The sequence below is a fragment of the Alexandromys fortis genome, unplaced genomic scaffold, assembly GCF_014885135.2.
Source record: "Alexandromys fortis isolate MF-2015 unplaced genomic scaffold, M_Fortis_MF-2015_v1.1 scaffold_101, whole genome shotgun sequence".
NCBI classification, from domain to species: Eukaryota; Metazoa; Chordata; class Mammalia; order Rodentia; family Cricetidae; genus Alexandromys; species Alexandromys fortis.
The window spans coordinates 4080333-4090780 of record NW_026067983.1 but is presented as its reverse complement, the minus strand read 5'-3'; the positions used below and the strand labels follow the sequence as shown (position 1 = coordinate 4090780).

General features: G+C 42.0%; 1 long non-coding RNA gene across 1 annotated transcript in view; it reads left to right on the top strand.

Annotated features, from left to right (window-relative positions):
* The first annotated feature begins 616 nt into the window (after positions 1 to 616).
* Positions 617 to 10448, top strand: part of LOC126511523 (uncharacterized) — a 172043-nt gene continuing 162211 nt past the window's right edge. The window contains exon 1 of the long non-coding RNA XR_007594711.1: positions 617 to 8753. This is a non-coding gene — a long non-coding RNA (uncharacterized lncRNA). The remainder of the gene's footprint in view (positions 8754 to 10448) is intronic.

The window sequence follows — 10448 nt, the reverse complement described above, 5'->3', positions numbered from 1 at the left end:
ACTTCATTTCTCTTTCCTCTCTGGTCTTCTGGTCTGTGTGGCTGGGGTTTCTCCCAGTCTGTGTGGTCTCTGGGAGAGCAGGGAATCCTTGCCCTAGTTGGAGGCTGGGGAAAGGCAACTAGGAAGTGCAGGCCTGTAATAGGGTGAAATAGTGAAAGAGTGAGGCGGTTTGGTGGGCAAGTAGCCTACTTGGACTTCCCCTAGTCTGCTTGATCTGATAGAGTAGGGAGTCTCTGCCCCAGTAGGCGTCTGGGGCAAGGCAAGGAGAAGTCCTTGGGACTAGGTGAGGGGTGGGACACTGATGTAGTGAGAGAGTGGGCAAATTTGGGTGGCAGACAGGCTACCTGGACTTTCTCCTAGTCTGCTTGGTCTCTGGTAAAGTCTGGGAGTCTATGCCCTCTCCATTTTTATTAGTAACATTTTATAGAAAATAGCATCGATTTTGATAGACAAATATATACTTTTCCTATAGGTTTCTGGTTGTATTAAATATTTCTAATACTAATATAGGATGAGAGTTTGAAAACAGTAAGTACGTATCAATCTTATTTCTTTATTCAAAATTCCTTATTTGGACTTTTCTTTGTGTGTGGTGTGTGTGTGTGTGTGTGTGTGTGTGTGTGTGTGTGTGTATATACTGGCGTGTATAAGTGAATTATGACTTTTTACATTAGTATTTCAGGTCAATTTTCACCAAACAAGAACTCAGGTTGTCCTTCATTAAGGACTCAAAGCATTGTGGGCTTTGAGAATGTTAGTTAAGTAGTCACTAAAATATTTGTTCTTTCAGTCTCCCTGGTGTCTTCAAGTTAACCTTTCTATTTAAACAACTGTAGCTTTTCACACATGAGAGATTTGCAAACATATTATCCCAGCCTGTGTCTTGATTTTTCTTTTTCTCTTAAAAAAATAAGAACACTTTCATTGTGTTCTGGTTATTAATTTTATGGCAACTTGAATGAGTTAAGAGATACCCAGGTAGTCTCTAAAACACTGTTCAGGCATATGCCCAGCACCATATTTCCAGGAGAGATTACATCTGTATACATGTATGAAGATGTTCCCACTGCAATGTGGTGAGCACCTTCCATCCATTCAGTTTGGATCTAATAAAAAGGCAGAATGGGAGAGAACTACTCTTTCTTTTTTATTATGGCCATCTCTTTCTGTCTTGGACACATAAACTTGTGGTTCTTGGGTCTTAGGACTGAGACAGAGCAATGCAGTTGTGGTATAGGCTTCCTGGTATTTCAGCCTTTAAGCTTGGGCTGGATAATATTACCGTCTTCCCAGGCACTTCAGTTTATAGGTAGCACCCATGGGTATCTCACGGATAAGAACAGGGACTAGAAACTGACTAGGCAGTGTTAGAAGACCCCAAAGGTAAAGAGTTCTTACTTGGCCAAAAACTGGATATCTGGATATTTCCCTAGCCCAGTTGCCAGTTCAGTCCTTGCGGAAGTCTGTTCTGTTGTTGTTGTTGTTATTTCTTGTCCCTAAATGAACACCCCTCCTTGGAACCTATGATACAGGTCCTGCCTTAGTCCATGAGGGATCACCTGGACCAACCTACTCATCTGTCTCCTGTGTCTCACCTGTTTGTTAAAACGGCAACATGAAATAGTACTCTTTTCTTTCTTCTGTTGTCGAATATTTTCACATATAAAAGCTAGTCTATTCTGAATGTCAGTGACTTATAGAACAAGAACTATATTTTTAAAGTTAGTCCTTTGTAGTTCCCTTTCAAGACTGAACTTACAGCGAGAAGAAAATAGTGTTGTTGGCGTTAGCGTTGTGCGGTAAAACAGAGCTCACGCTGAGCTCACTACTCAAGGCACAGTACCCTACATTTGTGTTTAACTGCCTTCTCCCTTTCGGTAGTAGCAATTTGGAAAGAGGCATCACCAGCCAAATACCCTTTTCTCTCACTTTAAAAGAAACAAACAGGAACCACCCTTGGACTAGAAATAGAAGCACACATCTACATTGCAAAACATGCCCTGAAGGGGCATCTTTTGGTGCCCTTAGCAAATGCTTGTTTTGAATGCCAAAAGTAACATCAAAGGTAATTTTCAAGTTCGTATATTTAGCCCATTTAACTGCCCGCTACCCCTGTTTCTGCTTAGAGTCATTTATGCCCTAATCTTCCATGTTATTGGCACCTGCTTCTTGGGCTATCTCTCTTCCACACAATTAGTATTCATTATCGTCTATACTGCTCTCTGTAATATTCTTACCGCAAGTCAATGTGGGAGAGATAAAGTGTGTTTGTGTCAAAAACGCTAGTAAGTACTGAGGGTGTTAAGCCTGATTTTCTTCACCTGTGAGAAGAGGCATTAGATCACAACTGAGCCATATTCTGATTCTAAGGACCAAGACTGATCTTAGGCAGGAAGAAACAGAACTTTAATCTCTTTCATGGGACCTGCTACCCTGTGTCCAGTCTGTTGTGAATCTTGTTGGCTCTCTGACCCAAGGCCTACCTGGTTTGCTTGTATGTATCATATCCCCAGAACTGATGTCTGCCTTGTGTGCATAGCTCTCCTGTGTGCTGGGGAGTGGAAGTCTGAGCAGCTGTCTGAGGACATTATTGTCTTCCAGGGACTCTTGATCTCTGAGAAACTTTTGTCCTGTGACTTAATTTACTATCTTGACCTTCACTTTTTATATTCAAGTGCTTACACAACTGTTCTGTTAGTAGTTATTGGTCACTGGTTAGTATATCTACATGTGGGGAGTAGCCACACCCCTTCCTCCTGCCTTTCCCCAAGGGTTAAGCTCCAGATCTGGTCCATTCACCTTCCCAACTCATGGTTCAAAGTTCCTTTTGCAGTGGGCTCTGGAGGAGGATTCTGTTCAGAAGACATGCTGTTTTCATTATTATCTGTAAAAATGACCCATATTTTTGCCTGTTATCTACTCCAATGGGGCATACATTTTTATTTATCTATTTTTACAGTTGTGCTATTGAAATCAGTACAGCCCCTAAACTGGTCTTTCTCGTCAAAGACATTGTGGAATATTGTTGAATTTTGTTTACATATTTTAATTTTGTTAGAGAAAGCTTGGCATAATTGTAGTGCTAATAGTTCTTGAAATGTAGATTGACTATGGTATGTACACTTAAGATCTAATCTGGTTTTCTCTAGCACTGGAGCCCAGAAAAATCTCATTTTGTTTTGTCTAATTCTCATAGCTTTGATCATGTAAAGTCAGAAATTATATGATGATTTTCTTCTGTGGGAAGTTAGAAAAACAAACAAATAAATGAAATAGAAATATTAAAGTTAAATTGGAATATGATCATAGGGAGAGGATAACTTAGGATAATTCCTTAGAACATGAAGAAGTTAACAACAAAATAATCGAACAAGCTCCAAACCTGCATATTCATGTCTGATCTTGAAACTCTCTTCAGATCTCCAACTCTGTTGAGCTTGGCTGACTGCAGTCCACTTCTTTCTCTTGAGCTGCTTCCACTCTCCTGTAGCAGCTCTCTTTGACAGGTACCCCGTGGCTCTAGCATCTCCAACATCTTTTGTTTTCCAAGGCAATCCAGGTTCAACTTTACAACTTCATGCAATGGCCTTTCTAGGCCTCCAATCAGGAACACCCCTGTCATGCCTGGCTTCAGCAGCTTTTTCCCATAACTTCTCTCTCTCTCTCTCTCTCTCTCTCTCTCTCTCTCTCTCTCTCTCTCTCCATGTCTCCCTCTCCATCTCTCTCTCCCTCCCTCATTCCCCCTTTCTTTCTTTCTCTTCCTAAGTTTGGCTGTCCTGAAACTTGCTCTGTAGACCAGGTAGTCCTCAAAATCAGAGATCTGCCCCCTCTGCCTCCGGAGTACAGAGATTAAAGGTGTGCATCACTACCACTTGCTTTAAGCTTTCTTTAATTCCTTTTTGCAAATTGAAAACTTAGTTGGATAAGATCTTGTCTTGTGATCACCACTCCCTTTATTCCGTTTCTTAATCTGATTATCTTCTCAAACACAGAAGAGAGAGGAAGAGAGAGGGAGGCAGGGAGGGAGGGAGGGAGAGAGGAAGAAAGGGAGGGAGGAACAGAGAAAGAGATAGGTAGATAGATAGATGGATAGATAGATAGATAGATAGAGAGATGTTAGAGACTAACACAAAAGCAAATAGCATTTAATTGTGTTTAAACCCTAATCAAGGTTACAGAGAAAGAAAGTTTGTATCACAGTGGAACTCGATGCTGGTAGACTCTCTGGCCACTGTTTCTTTTATATGCTTCCTGATGAAGCCTCTGGATGAAAGCTTGTTAGTCACAGAACAAGAACTGGATATCATAGGAAAACTGACAGTTGTCAGATGGAGAAAGATAGGAGTTTGAAGGGGGTTGATACTATGATTCAGTGGGCATGAGGTCTTGCTGCCAGGCCTCATTACTGGAGTTCTATTCTGGCACCCAGGTGATAGAGAGAACCAACTGGAAGTACTTTGATTCATTAGGTAAAGGACTGTAGAAACCAGATTGTAACCCATCTGAAGTAGCACTTAAAAACCAGACTCTAACATGTTAGCTCAGATGCTCACCGACTCTGTTATTCATTTAATTGTAAGCTCTAAACATGGAAGTACATATGTCTATCAAGAAGGAACAAAAAAGGAAGGCTTTATAAAAGTTACAAACTTCTGAGAGAGTTAGAATTTTCTTTTTCTGTTTTCCCCTAGGTAGTACTTATAGTGAATAGCAAAAAAGTAAAAGAGGATTAAAATACAGTTTTAAGTGGTAAGAAAACATTTTCTAAGACTGATCAGTTCTCTAATTTTGAGTGCTTTGTGATGAAGTACTGTAAATATCTTATTTGTAGTTTATTGATTGGGAGATTTAACAGGGTTCACATTCCTAATCCTGTGAATATGATTATCTTACAGTGACAGTGAGATGAGTCTGTGTTGATGGAGGTTTCTGTCTCACGTGGTCCCACAGCCATTCAATCTCAATGAAGCACACAGAGGCCCACATTAATTATAAACTGGTTGGCCTATTAGCTCAGGCTTCTTGTTAAGTAACTCTTACATCTTAAATTAACATAATTCTTGTCTGTGTTACTTATGTGGCTCTGTACCTTAAGTCAGTGAGGCATTCTCATCTTGCTTCCTCTGTGTCTGGGTGACAACTGCAGACTGAATTCTCCAGAATTCTCCTGTTCTGGTTGCCCCACCTATACTTCCTGCCTGGCTACTGACCAATCAGTGTTTTATTAAACCATTACAAGTGACAAATCTTTACAGGGTACAGGACCATTGTCCCACAGTAGGTCTGTCCTGGTTTGAGTCTTTGTTGCTGTGACCTGGGGAGGAAAGGGCTTATGTGACTTACACTTCCAGGTAACAGTCCACTACTGAGGAGCTCAATCAAGAACCTGGACACAGGGACTGAAGCAGAACCATAGAGGAAGGTGCTTATATGAATTGCTTTCTTATATAACCCAGGATCACTTCCCCAGGTATGGCATCACCTGCAGTGGACTGAGGCCTTCCTTTTCAATTATTAATCAGTAATATGCTCCCACAACCATGCTCACAGGCTAATGTGAGGAAGGCAATTCCTTAATTGAGGCTTTCTCTTCACATGTGACTTGAGTTTATGTCAAGTAGACATAAACTAGTATGGGATAATTATATAATTCCTAAAATTCTTCCCATTGTGTTCTTAAGAAACTAAAACAGAATTGAAGGCCCTCAGCTTTACACATCACATTTTTCATTATGTCAGTATATTTGGTTTGACTAAAATCTGTATAGACACGTACTTGCTTGGGATTACAAGGACCAAGAGAAATATTGTTAAGTGTTCTGGAACTAGATGTTGGTAGTCACAATTATATTGGCGTACATCAGTGATCTGGTGCCTCTGGATTTTTTCTCAATTTTAAGATGTAAAAGAAGTAAAGAAAAACATTCTCAACACATTAAAAATCAGGAACAGTGGACATTTCATAGCGAGATCTTAGATTCATGGGAGTTAGTTATCACAGTGGTATAATTTAACCTATTTTTATTTTTTTTCCAAAATTTCCTCAGTCAATAGTGTTTTCTATCCTGGGATGGTTCTTTTTAGAAATAATTCATTTCACCACAATGGTTCCCTTATTCTTTAAAATAATCACTATATGACTTAAAACAAGAATCCAGGAAAAGACAAGCCATTAAAATGACAGTTATGAGTAAAGATGCTTGCATTAAATTAGAATCTTGCCAACATAAAAAAATATCTGCCCCAAATTAAAGACTCCATATGCCTTCCCAGTCTGGTTCTGTCTGAGGTGAGACTCACTGTGTGGTCACAGCTGCAGTGCTCTTATCTTTGCTTCAGGATTATTTCCTCACGCATATTTAGAAATTTGTGATCATCTTATTTTTAAGACACAGAATGTAGGGCTGGAATTGAGATAAAATCATAATGTGTTCCTTAGGATCTTTATCTGTGTCAAATGGACTATCAGAATGAAGACCAACAGAACAATACACATTGTGGAATGTAATTGGGGTAGTGCTCTGTTTGTAATTTGAGGTAAAATTTGTCCATGTACCAAATTGTGACATCATAGTCTTATGTTGTGACATCTCAACTCTGAATTATGACAAAATAATATTCCATTGTGACATCACAGTGTACCATTATATCACCACCATACTGAATCATTGCATTAAAATGCACATTCTAAAATCAATTTTGACATTGTAATATTCCATTGTGACAAAATAGCACTTCATAATGACATCACCTTCTTGCATTTTGATATCATAGCTCTCTACTATGATATCATAATGCCACAGTGTGGTACCCAATACTCCATTTGTGTGTTACAATGCTCCCCTGATAGGCCACAAACTCCATTGTGTCATCACAGTGCTTGATGTTGTCATGACATCCTTGACACCATCACCGTGGTCTATTGTGATGTGAAAGTACTGCATTATGACATCACAAAGGTGTGTGTCTATACGTCACAGCGTTTGAGTGTGACGTAAGACACCACTGCCATCACAGTATTGCATTGTGCGACCCCACCCCGTACCATGTCATCACAGTATATAATGGTTCTATATTGTGACCATGAACTGCTCCAGTTGGGACACATCAATGCTCCATAGTGATAACACAATGCCACCTTGGGACCTCATGACGCTGAGTCATGTAACACAATGTTTCATTGCCACACCGCAAATGGCTTGAGACTCACAACACTGCCCTGATGAGACAAAACACTTCATTCTTACATCACAGTGCACCATTCTGTATCCAAACGTCCCACCTAACAAGAGCACACAGCAATAGGCTAAGCTAGGTGCTCTTCAGCATCTGACCCAATCCACTCTGTAGAGCAGCAACGAGGACAGACAGCAGTCCTGAGAGTGAATATGTGAGCTGCTGACAGCATCATCCTTCAGTTAGTGTGGAGGTCCTCTGGCTACCCTAAAGCATTTTCATATCAGTGTTTGAAATCTAAGGTAAATAAATAAGGTAGAATGATTTCGTTAGAAGGCTCTTCCATTCTGAACACCTGGAGCACTAGTTCTTTCATGGGTCTCTGGTAAATAACTTGTGGAAATTAGCTGGATTTGTTATTTGTTTATTTGAAAATTATATATGTATACTTCATGTTTCCTATATATGTATATATCTACATATACATATATACACACACACATATTCTGATTATGGTTTTCCCTGCCTCTACTCTTCCCAGATCCTCCCCACCTTCCATCTCATTTGAATCCACCCCCTTTCTGTCTCTCATAAGAAAACAAATAGGCATGGAAAGAATGATAATAAAATAAAATAGAATAGAGTAAGATAAAAAAGAAATAAGCCAGGATAGGACCAAACAAATAAACAAACAAAAGAGCTCAAGAAAAGGAGCAAGAAACAGCTATAGACCCAGAGGACCATCCATTCACACATTCAGACATCTCACAAAACCACTAAACTGGAAGCCATATGTATGCAAAGCAACTGTGGGGTAAAATTTAAAACATGAGCGTGGTGGTAGCGCACGCCTTTAATCCCAGCACTCGGGAGGCAGAGGCAGGCGGATCTCTGGGAGTTCAAGGCTAGCCTGGTCCTCCAGGGCCAGCTCTACTGTGTTGCCCAGGTGAGGTGAAGGGCCCACTCTCCTATGTGCTGAACTTGGTGAGGGGCAGTAAGGCCAGTTCTCCCGTTCACCTGACCTTAGCACCAGCTCTTCTGCACTGCAAAAGGCAGTGAGGGGGCGGGAAGGGAGGGCGTCCCTCCCTTGCCCATACCACCACATGTCAGATGAGGGGCAGAACCAGACCACCCTCGTCCAGCTCACCTGCGTCCCACATCTACAGGGTCAGCTCTACTGTGCTGCCCAGGTAAGGTGTAGGGTATGCTCTTCCTAGTACTGCTGCCTGTGAGGGGCAGGACCAATTCTCCCTGGTGTTGCATCCAGTAAGGGGCTGGGCCAGCTCGGTGCAGCCCTATTCTACAGCTTTTGGTGATAACAGGAGACAGGGCTGCAGCAGGACCATGGGATCAAGACGTGAGCCTTGGCAGTAACCCAGACCTGGATATCACCATGGCTCCAGGAAAAAGCAAATAACCCACCTTAGCTGTCTCCTCACTGCCTTCACCTTTTCAGATCTGACTCTTGCCACACAACACGAACCACTGTTTCTCTTGCTTTCTCTCACAGGCAGTTGGACCTCTGTGAGTTCAAGATCACCCTGGACTAAACAAGATCAATGCGTGGACAGATCCAGGTAGTGGTGACTCACGCCTTTAATCCCATTACTAGGGAGTCACATGCCTTTTATCCCAGTACAAGAGAGGGATGAGACAGAAACTCGGGTTCTTTTAGTCTGAGGATTTCTTAGAGGTAAATGCTCTCTAGTGGCTTAGCTGCTTTGCTTTTCTGATCTTCAGGTTGAATATCTGTCTCTGGGTTTTTATTATTTGTGCTATGTACTGTAGTAGGGTTGAGCACTCTAGTGGAGACATATTGTTCCAACTGTTATTAGTTGTGTTTTGATGCTGGTGTCTAGGAATCTGTGTATGGGATCATTGTACTTTTAGGTGTTGCTGTCTGGTCTTGTCATTGTTTGGTAGGTGTTTTGTCTCTTGATTTTGATTGTCCTCTCTAGTTTTTAAGAGAGTGCAGTGCCTATATGTTTCCTGGTACGGAGGGCTCTGACTCATGCCAGGTGTGGCCACTGGGGGTTCCAGAAAGAATATATTTCTTGGTGTCAGGAGCAGACACCAAGGTGGAGATGGGGCTAGAGGCCAGAGGTGAGGGGTCCACAGATGAGGGAAACAGGGTTTGCTATTAGGATCTGCTTAGTCCTGGGAATGAGGGCAGAGTGAGGAGAGGCCCCAGGAGGCTGTCTGATGCATAGGTGGGTATGAGGGGGATGGGTTGATGGGGAGGAATGGAGGGAAAGTGGCTTTCAGAATCCCAAGTACCCGCTTCACTGGTCCACTTGCTTCTCTACCAGGCTCGCCCAAAATGTTCCCAGGGGATGCCTGCTGGAGCTGGAGGTTGGGACAATGGGATGAGTGGGGAGAGAAGTGTGTGTGGGGGGGAGATCTCCCTGCTCTGTTGGGGATGAGGGAGCCCAGCAGGTGGTCTGCTATGGAGATTGGACCAGGGAACTGGATTTGGAGGAGAGGAGAACAAGGTGATAGACGGGGCAAGAGGTTGGAGGAAATAATCTTCTTGCATTTGTTTTTTTATTTCTGACTTAAAAGCCTTTATAAAGGAGTTTTTTGAAATTTACACAAAACAGAAAAGAATTGATAGAGAAAAGCCCAAATGTTCACATACCTTTATTAAATTTGGTTTTTGTGTAGTTTAGGTCTTTTTCTAATAATGTATATCTCTTAGACTTTTTCCTCTCTGCACTAAATCATAAGCAAATTTCAGTTTTGTAAGCTCAGCATTTGCATTAGAAACTCGCTGCAAGCTTATGTCTTGCTATCCTGACCCTTCTTTAGGTGTTCAAGAATTACAGTCTCTGATTTTGGACCTTTCATTCTGTACTAAATCTTGGGTGGTCATGATGGGAAAAAGATCTCAACTCCACTAAGAAAATCCTTCCTCACAGAGCAATATTTATCATCTCACGAGCTGGAACTCTTGCATAAGTAAACCTTGGGGCTGTGTGGAGGCCCACAGAAATGGGTCTGCTCCACCTTGACCGAATATGTGGGGCCCCACAGAAGGGGGTCTGCTCTGCTTTAGCTGAAGGGCAGAGAGTTGAGCCTCTCTTGCTCAAGGTTATGGGTGAGTTCTGACTTAAGGTGTGGCTGCAAACAGGAGGTCTTGACCTAGGATGGGGTTAGTTGGTGTTTTGGGTATTAAGATGGCCCACAGAGGTGGATCTGTTTCACCCTGACTCGAGGCCAGAGAACTCAAGCCTATTGCTGCTCCTTCAAGGACATGACGGGAGGTTTGACCC